Here is an 11,386-nt window from a genome sequence, read left to right on the forward strand (position 1 = left end):
TCCTTTTATAGACACCTGTTTTCCCATAAAGCTAAGCGAAAATTAATTAAATTACACAATATCAATGTATTTTGTTCTCACATTCGTGATATACTGAACCCACTTTTCATTTTACCATAATCACAACTTCATGCCACTTCAGTCAAACTTCATACACACCATCTATTAAATACATCAAACTATGCTTCCTTCTTCTCCTTTGGCGACTTTAATTAGTTTCATTCACGTCAAGCTATTAAAGGCCAGTCTAGCTTGGTAGATGGTTACCGACCGGTGAAAGCGAGCTATTGAGATGGCCCATTATTAAAACATTCATGTGTCACTGATGAACCGGCTGATGAACCTTGAGCTATTGAGATGGCCCATTATTAAAACATCCAATGCAAAAGATATTTTTCTATTTCATGGATTAACCTTGAGTAAATGTGAAGTGCAACAAGTGTGTTTTGGGTTAGAATTCTACCATCTATGTAGTGTATGTGAGTTTAGTATGCTATCGTCTCTTTCAATAAGAAAGGTTTAAAAAAAAGTAAGAAAAAAAAAAAGAAAGCGAAATTAATGACTAATTGCTTAATAAATTTGTGCAGCTGCCTAGCTGTATTGTTCAAATTTATCTAATAAATTTGCTATTTAATAAATTATACATAGTACCCTAAAAACTATGAATCACCTAATAAATAGATCAAACACAAATTTTATGTTAAACATTAAAATGATTATGATGATAATAGAATAATTAAAGTATTTTCGAGTCTACAACCTTTTATAAGGAGTATTATTTAAAGGGACATAAAATTGAAAGTGTAGTGGTTTTGAGAAATTGCTCCTCTACGAAAGGTCCTAGGTTCGAGTCCTAGCATCTGTATAGTGTGTGTGAGTCTAGTATGTTATCGCCCCTCTCAATATATGAAAGATCCTCCAAACAAAAAGTTAACATTTCACAACACCATATTCTTTTAAGTTATTATTTACACTAACACCCCTTGAGGTTTTCGGTGTTTTCACAAAACCCTTTAAGGTTTCAAAAATTACACGAACACTCCATAAGGTTTTATGGAGTTTGACTGTTATTCCTCGAATTGGGATGGGCAATTTTATGCTTCAGTAATGATCACTCGTTCACTTGGTCCGAGATAGACTTGAGAGCCCTTTGGGGGTAGGGGTTGCAATTGTCAAAGACCGCCATGTTCCTAGTCTTCCATATTGTCCAGCACGTGAGTGCAATATGATTCAGAACATATTTTCTCTCCTCCTTGGTGTTAAGGCCCACAGTAACACAATCTCACAGCCACTGATGCAAAGTGGTGATGCCATGCTTGTCGATTTTATAGTTTAAAAGGCCTCCAAACCATATCGGCTCAACCCAAGGACAGAGAAGGAGCATATGCTCAACTGATTCCTCCTCAGCATTGCAAATAGGACATAGAGGGGAGGTGTTCGGTTCATTTTTACACATGATTTTTCATGTTATTCACCCACTATTTTGAGTTAGTTCTTGACATTTTATAGCTTTTTACTTCCTTTTTGTGTTTTCTTAGATTTTACCTTGGTTGGGATGAAAATGAGCTAAAAGTGCATTATTAGTTATAAATTCTGTTTTTGTTCATTTTCGTAGGTCAACTTCTTGGCCTGGGATCAACATGCTCTGGTGCTCGGATGAGGTCGTGATCTTCATGAGACTTGTTTGTTGTGTAGATTTCAGCTGCACCAAAATGGATTAAGCTGCATCCTCAACTTGTGATACTCGCAAGTGCACGAGCCGTTTGGTAGTATAGCATATGTAAGTGCGAGGTCGATCCCACGAGGATTGGTGATTGAATGATCCAATTCAGTTTTCCTACACAAAACAGAAACAAAAACAAAGAACATGAAAGAAGGAAGAAAATAAGAAAGTAACTCAAGCAAATAAGTTCCCAAGTTCAATTTAGATTAATGGATTGATTCTAGCTAAAGTATGATTAAGCCATGGTGTGTGGTCATAACCTTGTGTTCCTAATTCCCTAATTTGATCATTTGTTGTCTAACCTAAAATTAAGCATTAGGAACCCATTAAGCATAGAAGAACAATTTAAACAACCAAGTATGTATCTAATCCCTGTTGTCGAATGTCCATACATACTCTTCCTATTCATAGTTCAATTCGAATTAAAGCATGGTGTATACTCTTAATTCAAACCAAGATAGCTAACATGCAAGCCTAAATGGTGATCAATCATTCAAACTAGCATATTAACTTATAAGCATAATGAATAAGAACAAAAACCATAATTGAAACTCGGAAACTAATTCAACTTGAAAACTTAAGAAAAGAATTTACATTACAAAGAAAATTAAAGTGGAACTTGGAAGGACTTAAAGGAAAATTTAGTAAAAGGATTTTTGTTACAATCAATTGAGAACTAGAAAGGAAAACTAAGAGAATTTGAGGGAGAGAAGGGAAGGGAGCTCTAGAGAAGTGTTTGAGAGCTCCCCCCCTTGGGGTGTGTTTACAAGCTTAGAGAACTTCCCTATTTATAGGCCTAGGGGAAGTGAAAATCTGAATTCAATATGGCTAATGCATACAACACTTGTTTTATAAAATCTGAAATGGTTGATGCACTTGTATTAGAAAATCTAAATTGGGTGATGCACTTGTATTAGAAAATCTTGAATTGGTTGATGCACTTCACCAATAGATCCCACCAGCAGCCCTAGCTCATCTTCATGTCACCATGACCAAGCTTCCAACCAGAAATGATAGCTCATACCTAGCTCACCATGACCAAGCATCCAACCAGCACATGCTGAGGTCAGCATGACCAGCAACTTCAAGGGCTTACAACTTGGGCTTCTCTTAATCAAATTAGGACTTTAAGCACTCGAAATTGAAGTTCAGAATGTCTTCTTTCCAGCCATATGTTATTTGGGCCAATCCAAGGTCGGAGGAGGAAGTTAAGGCCAAAACAAATTGCTAACTCATTTTCCGCGCTGATAAGATCCATCCTGAGCATGGTTCTGTGTTTGCTAGGTAACGGACTCCAGATTTATCCAATGGGTCTGAATTTTGGATATGTTATAGTACACACCAATTGGAACAACTTTCATGAAAAATGTGGCCTCATTCGAGCTATGAAGGTTGTTGAAACAAAGCTTGCAATATGACCTACGGAACTGGACTGGCAGGGGGCTGTAGCCAAAATGAGTTTGTCTTTAAGCTCTTCATCCATTCATCCAAATTAGGCCTTAACATGCTTGAATTGCATGAATTATGCTCTCTAAAGCCATCATTATTACCTAAAGCTCAATGAACTGAAAGATAAACACAAAAAGGATTAAAAGCACAAGTTTAACTCAAAAACATAACCAAATCATAAGCTAGAAGGGTACAAAATGATATACAATTATGAACCGATCAAATACCCCCAAACCTAGATTTTGCTAGTCCTCAAGCAAAACAAAAGGAAAACGAAGCTAAAAACAAAACAAGAAGTTAACTAGACCACTTTCGTAGGTAACTCGATTGCATTGAGCGTATGCAACAAGCCTTTAAACCTCTAGGCATCCCTAGTAGGAGGAGTTGTGTCTCCTGAGGGTTTAACAGATACGATACCCACAAACGTTTTTCTAACTCTACAAAACAAAATGGTTAGAAAACTTATTAGATTTGTTAGTCCTTAAGCAAAACCAAAAAACAAAAACAAAACAAAAACAAAAACGTTAACCTTCCAACCGAACAGAAATTTTAAACTTCATAGACATGGCTCAACAAGGAACAAAACAAGCACTAAGGAAGTTCCAAACATTATTCAAGTGCTACCACAATCTCACAAAAATCATGCTCAAGGTGTGTGTGTGAAATAGCCATGAAGATACAACTCATGCTTCTCAGACAACGATATGAATTCCTGCAAGAATGAACACAAGTTTGCCAAGCTAAACCAAAATCAATAGGACTTTACTCATGGATGTAATGGGGTTATGGTAATGGTTAGACAAAGAATGGATATTGGAACACAAAGTCTAAGGAACAAAGTAGAGCATATCATGTAAACAAGATCATTGACATTTGAAATGTAAGGCACATAAATTGAAAAGCTCACAATACCAGATTTTGCAATTGAATCACTTCACAATTTGATTTTGACATTTACACACTTTGTATAATATTTGGCCCAATTTTGCGGCTCTTTACCCTAGATCACCTTGATTTCTCCTTATATCACCCTAGGGTCGTGACTACATTGGCCACACTTCTTTTCTGTTTTTCTTTTAAATTTTTTTTTTTAATAGCTCATTTATTGCCTTGAATACAATCTGAAATACAATCATACTTTACATGTTCCCTAGATGGTAGGATGTTTAATGGATGATAAGGTGATAGAAAGAAATGGCTAAGTGTTTGAGCACAAAGGGGTTTACAATGGAATATGTATTGTATGGGTTGATGGAGGAAAAAGAAAGAGGCTTAACAAAGATGGCCTAAATCATATCTTAGTTATAAACTTGACATTCCAGTGAATCACACAAGCAAAAATGCATACAATTGGGTAAGACATGCAAGAGTTGTATAATCATGGCTAAAGTGCATAAAAAGTTCAAGCATAATTATGTGAGACTTAGCTAGCAAAAGAATAAGATTCAGACCTAACACAATGCTTATCAAATTCCTAAGAGCCATATTAGAAGTTAGACTCAAGATTTATCATTGGTGTGGGAAGGAAAACTGAAAATGACTCAAAGAAAAGAAACATAAGCTAAAAAAAACTTTCCAGCACCCCCAAACTTAAATGAAGCATTGTCCTCAATGTTAAAGCAAAGTAAAGATGATTGAGAACATGTAAATGATAAGGGGAAAAGTTAAGAAGAAGGTTTAGAAAGAAAAAAAAAATATGAATATATAAGCAACTCATGGATGACCAGTTAAGGGCCTCAGAAAACACAGCCAGGGGATCCGGGAAGGTTGGAGGGGTCACAATGGTCCCGCTTAAAACCCAAACTTCTTAGACACCGAAGGTGTCGCCTAAAGAACTCCTAGACACTGTATTGACGGAAGTGCTCACTGGAGTTACCATAAGTCAGCTCATATGAAAAATCTTTTTAAATTTTTAAATTTTTTATTTTTTTTTTAAATTTTTATAAAAAAAGAAACAGAAATTTAAAATAATAACAAGTAAAGAGAAAGGATTGAAATGCTCCCCCTTGAAGCGATTAGGTCGAGTGTGATGCACTTGGAGGTCGCGACTTCTCCCATTGCTCCACACTTCCCATTCTTATGATTGAGGTTGCCATCTCTCTCCATTTTTATTAAGCTGTCATAAATTGCTAAAACAAACACGCAAACTTGAAATGGAATTAAAACTTGAAATTGTTCAGTTAAGAAAAAAAAATAAAGTAGGAAAGCCAAATAGAATCAAACAATGTTACCGATCCCCGGCAACGGCGCCAAAAACTTGTTGTGTAGATTTCAGCTGCACCAAAATGGATTAAGCTGCATCCTCAACTTGTGATACTCGCAAGTGCACGAGCCGTTTGGTAGTATAGCATATGTAAGTGCGAGGTCGATCCCACGAGGATTGGTGATTGAATGATCCAATTCAGTTTTCCTACACAAAACAGAAACAAAAACAAAGAACATGAAAGAAGGAAGAAAATAAGAAAGTAACTCAAGCAAATAAGTTCCCAAGTTCAATTTAGATTAATGGATTGATTCTAGCTAAAGTATGATTAAGCCATGGTGTGTGGTCATAACCTTGTGTTCCTAATTCCCTAATTTGATCATTTGTTGTCTAACCTAAAATTAAGCATTAGGAACCCATTAAGCATAGAAGAACAATTTAAACAACCAAGTATGTATCTAATCCCTGTTGTCGAATGTCCATACATACTCTTCCTATTCATAGTTCAATTCGAATTAAAGCATGGTGTATACTCTTAATTCAAACCAAGATAGCTAACATGCAAGCCTAAATGGTGATCAATCATTCAAACTAGCATATTAACTTATAAGCATAATGAATAAGAACAAAAACCATAATTGAAACTCGGAAACTAATTCAACTTGAAAACTTAAGAAAAGAATTTACATTAAAAAGAAAATTAAAGTGGAACTTGGAAGGACTTAAAGGAAAATTTAGTAAAAGGATTTTTGTTACAATCAATTGAGAACTAGAAAGGAAAACTAAGAGAATTTGAGGGAGAGAAGGGAAGGGAGCTCTAGAGAAGTGTTTGAGAGCTCCCCCCCTTGGGGTGTGTTTACAAGCTTAGAGAACTTCCCTATTTATAGGCCTAGGGGAAGTGAAAATCTGAATTCAATATGGCTAATGCATACAACACTTGTTTTATAAAATCTGAAATGGTTGATGCACTTGTATTAGAAAATCTAAATTGGGTGATGCACTTGTATTAGAAAATCTTGAATTGGTTGATGCACTTCACCAATAGATCCCACCAGCAGCCCTAGCTCATCTTCATGTCACCATGACCAAGCTTCCAACCAGAAATGATAGCTCATACCTAGCTCACCATGACCAAGCATCCAACCAGCACATGCTGAGGTCAGCATGACCAGCAACTTCAAGGGCTTACAACTTGGGCTTCTCTTAATCAAATTAGGACTTTAAGCACTCGAAATTGAAGTTCAGAATGTCTTCTTTCCAGCCATATGTTATTTGGGCCAATCCAAGGTCGGAGGAGGAAGTTAAGGCCAAAACAAATTGCTAACTCATTTTCCGCGCTGATAAGATCCATCCTGAGCATGGTTCTGTGTTTGCTAGGTAACGGACTCCAGATTTATCCAATGGGTCTGAATTTTGGATATGTTATAGTACACACCAATTGGAACAACTTTCATGAAAAATGTGGCCTCATTCGAGCTATGAAGGTTGTTGAAACAAAGCTTGCAATATGACCTACGGAACTGGACTGGCAGGGGGCTGTAGCCAAAATGAGTTTGTCTTTAAGCTCTTCATCCATTCATCCAAATTAGGCCTTAACATGCTTGAATTGCATGAATTATGCTCTCTAAAGCCATCATTATTACCTAAAGCTCAATGAACTGAAAGATAAACACAAAAAGGATTAAAAGCACAAGTTTAACTCAAAAACATAACCAAATCATAAGCTAGAAGGGTACAAAATGATATACAATTATGAACCGATCATTGTTCCAATGGATGTTAACTACAACATATCCAAATTTGAGCTCCATTGGACAAGTATTGCCTATCCAACCAATCCAGCATGTTACCACAGCTCTGGAAATCCGGATTTGGCCAGCTTTTACCTCCTTTGTGTCATCTTAATTTCTTGTTACCATAACTCTTGGTAACAAGAAGTTACCTTAGCTTTGAGATATTTTCTGAAGCAATTGGCATCTTATTGAGGACAAATCTTCATCATGGCAAGGGGACAATGGGCTAAGGCTTTATCAAAGGTGGTAGTTTAATATTAAAAGGTAAAAGCTGGAAAGGAGGAGAGAGGGAAGGAAATGAATTGCAATCTGAAGTTGGGGGAGCCTTTTGAACGTGGGAAAGGAAGTCATTGAGGAGATTACACAGAGGAGAGCAGATTTCGGAGAGCTTGGAGCTTGGAGAAGGCCAAGGGCAGCCAAGCTAAGTGGAGAAGAAAGCTTCCACCATTGATGACCTTGAAGCTTTCATCATTTTCTCAAAATCTGTAAACTCTTTCTAATTTTATTTTGAGTTTGTATTTGGAATGAGTATGAGCAACTAAACTCCATAGTTAGGGCTTAGGTTGAAGCCCTAAACATGATTACCTTATTGTTTTGATGCTTGAGTGTATGAATTTCTAGATATTGTTGATGAATTCCAATTCACCAAATTAATCTATCCTTGATGTATGTTCTTCTTTGATTGATCACCTTTGAAAGCATGCTTCTTGAGATTGTTGGGATTATGTGTATCTTCATGTTATCCTAAGCAATAAATGGATGAAGTAAGAATCATCCATGTGAATTGGTTTCTTGAATACCTAATGTAAACACCATGCTATTAGGGTTCTTGTGATGTTCATATTCTCTTTGAACTTAATGGGTTTTTCTTGTAATTGAATCAAAGTACTAAGCACACCTAGATTCGATTATAGGGAAGGCACAAGTATTGTAGCACTCGTACTGCACTTTACGTACATTAGAGAGAATCAATGCGTCTTGAGCCACTCGTACTGGTCTTGATTGCGAACATCTTCAACAACACGTTTAGAGTTCATCACTTGAGTATTCATGAACATTGGTAGAATTGTTTAGGGTGGATTCCGAAACCCTAGTGTTTGTTACATTTTAATTCCACTCTTTGATACTTCATCCCTGCTATTCTCATTTAAATTCAAAGTTCATTTACTTTCATGCAATAGAAATAGGTCACTTGAACCAAACCAAACCCCCCCCCCCCCCCAAATGTGTGTGTGAGTTGCGTGTTTGACACGTTATGTGTCTTTGTTACTAAATTTTATCTATTTCCGTAATTGTTTTGGACTTTTGGTCCGCGCTGTGTTCTTGCATTTTCTGTGCTGAATCCAACCGTATAAAGAACGTGAATTTTGGACGTACGGTTGGAAAGTTATAGGCAAAACATTGGACAGAGGTCGAAACTGAAAAACAGAGAATTCGACTCTGCCCAAAAACGACCGGTCGCTTTTACCTGACGACCGGTCGCTTTTCACGTCAAAACAGAGAATTTCGACTCTGCCCAAAAACGACCGGTCGCTTTTACCTAACGACCGGTCTCCAGACCAAAAACGACCGGTCGCTCTTACCTCACGACCGGTCGCTGGTCACTGTTCACAGCACATTTCCTTTTTTTTTTTTTTTGTGTTTTGTTTGTTTCTTTTACATTTCTTTACTTTCTTTTTAGTTTTAAATTTGCATTTTTTGCATTGTGGTGTGTTAGTTGAGTGTTCTCTTTGTACTCAAATTAGAACTTATAGGCAACCGACAAGTTCTTCGTGGGATCGACCCCGTACTTACATAATCTATACTTCGATAGATTCGTGCACTTGCGGGTATTTTTAATTGGTTGTTTGCACATTAAATTGTGTCCTTTTAGGAATGCAACAATTTTTGGTGCCGTTGCCGGGGAACTGGCACGGTTGCTTATTTGTTTTGTTTGAGTATATTTAGAGTACTTAATTTTATTTTCATTTTTTCTTTGTTTGTCGTTTCATTTTATTTGAGTTTGTTTTTGTTTCTTCTTATTGCAGGAACACTCTGTTTATGTCCCTTTTGAATTTGGATATTTCATTAGATTGCACAATAGAAGATATCCAAGCTCAAGCTTTGAGAGAAAGGAACATCCAACTAGCTGTGTCTACTCCATTGCCTTTGTCATTCTCACCGTTTTCATCATCACCAAGCTCACCAAAAGTCGAGTCACCTCCACCGTCACCAATGGCAGCCGCAGCTGGAATTGTGGAACTTACTGTGCAAGAATACTCTTCTCCGCCAACAACTGGACAACCATCTTGCATAGTATATCCCACATCCACTTTGGAAAACTTTGAGTTGAGATCGGGCATGATACACATATTGCCTAAGTTCTTGGGAAATCCTGGAGAAAATCCTAATGCACATATCCTAGACTTTGAGGAAGTGTGTTCCACAATAAAGATCGAAGGCATGAGTAGTGATGAGATAAGAATGAGACTTTTCTCATTTAGTTTGAAGGATACAGCAAAGGAATGGCTTCACTATCTACCTCCAAATTCCAGCACAACATGGACAGATCTTGCTTCAAAGTTCTTGCAACATTTTTTCCCAGCACAAAGGACAAATGAACTCCGAAGTCAGATTACTGGAATTCTGCAAAGGCCGGGAGAAAGCTTCCAGGATTATTGGGACCGTTTCAAGAAACTTCTAATCATTTGTCCGCATCATAATGTACAAGCTTGGCTTCTAATGCAGCACTTCTATGAAGGACTTTTTGAAGCGGATCAAAATAATGTGAATGCAGCTGCCGGAGGAACTATAATGACCAAGACTCCAACACAAGTGCGAGAAATATTTGATCTTATTGCTGCAAATGCTCGCCAATATAATTCAAGGCAAAAACCAGTCAGAAAAGGGGAATCCTATGATGTAAGTACCCTTTCTAGTATGGAAGCTCAGATTGCAAACCTAACCAACATGGTGAAGAAATTGGCACCGGGATCATCCAAGGTTTGTGCATTTTGCTCCACAATTGGTCATGACACTGAGGATTGTCCCTTGGCACATGAGGAAGCAAATGCAGTGGGCTCATTTCAGAGAAATCAGTGGCCTAAGAATGATCCTTTCTCACAAACATACAATCCGGGGTGGAGAAATCATCCAAATTTCAGGTGGAGTGACAATTCGAATGTTCAACAAGGGCCAACTCAACCACCTCAAGGCCAACAACATACTCGCCCACCTCATGGTCAAATGCACTACTACAATCCACCACAACCACCACCTCAACCACAATCTACAGGAAAATCTTTGGAAGAACTTGTTGCTTCCATGGCTAGAAACACAGATAGTTTTATCACTGAGACAAAAAGCTACATGCAGAGGAATGACACCCACATGCAGAAAACGGATAAGGCCATTGCCAATCTAGAAACTCAAGTGGGACAAATTGCTACAGCTTTGAGTCAAAGGGAACCTGGTATGATGCCTAGCCAACCAATGATTAATCCAACTGGGCGGGAGCATGTTCAAGCAGTTACCTTGAGAACTGGTAAGGTAATTGGTGAAATTAATAGTTCTAAAGATTTAATTCAAAATGTTGATGACATGCAGGTTGAGCAAGTGGCTGAGCCTAAAGAAAAGGATGAAAGCAACAAAGAGAAAGATAAGCAAGCAGCTTCTTCATCCGAGTGGATCCTAAAGCATGAACTTGCAAGAAGGGCAAGAAAGGAGAAGGTAAGTCGTGAACCTACTAATGAAGAAATCTTACGTGCTCCTTTTCCTCACAGGCTTATGAGTTCCAAAAAAATTCAACAAGCCAAGGAAATATTGGAAACGTTCAGAAAAGTGCAAGTCAATATTCCTCTCTTGGATGCAATCAAGCAAATTCCGACTTATGCAAAGTTTTTGAAGGACCTTTGCACCAACAAGAGGAGATTCCAAGATCATGAAACGGTTGCACTAACGGAAGAAGCTTCTGCTGTTTTGCAAAGGAAACTCCCTCCCAAATTAAAAGATCCAGGAAGTTTTACAATTCCTTGCATTATTGGAGATAAATTGTTTGACAAAGCTTTACTTGATTTAGGTGCTTCAATTAATCTGATGCCTTATTCTGTTTTTGAAGCCCTTAACTTAGGTGATCTTAAACCAACTTATGTCAGCATTCAATTGGCGGACCGATCAGTGAGATATCCAAGAGGAATTTTGGAAGATGTACTTGTGAAAGTAAATGATCTCATTTTACCA

At 37.5% G+C, this 11,386-nt stretch overlaps 1 non-coding gene across 1 annotated transcript; it reads right to left on the reverse strand.

The window, feature by feature from the left end:
- Positions 1–9,766: 9,766 nt before the first annotated feature.
- Positions 9,767–9,873, reverse strand: LOC148295885 (small nucleolar RNA R71). Its single transcript, XR_015834912.1, has one exon. It is a non-coding gene; the product is annotated as a small nucleolar RNA R71 (small nucleolar RNA).
- Between the last annotated feature and the right edge of the window lie 1,513 nt (positions 9,874–11,386).

This window comes from Prunus avium, chromosome 3 (assembly GCF_965620075.1).
Source record: "Prunus avium chromosome 3, drPruAviu1.hap1.1, whole genome shotgun sequence".
NCBI lineage: Eukaryota > Viridiplantae > Streptophyta > Magnoliopsida > Rosales > Rosaceae > Prunus > Prunus avium.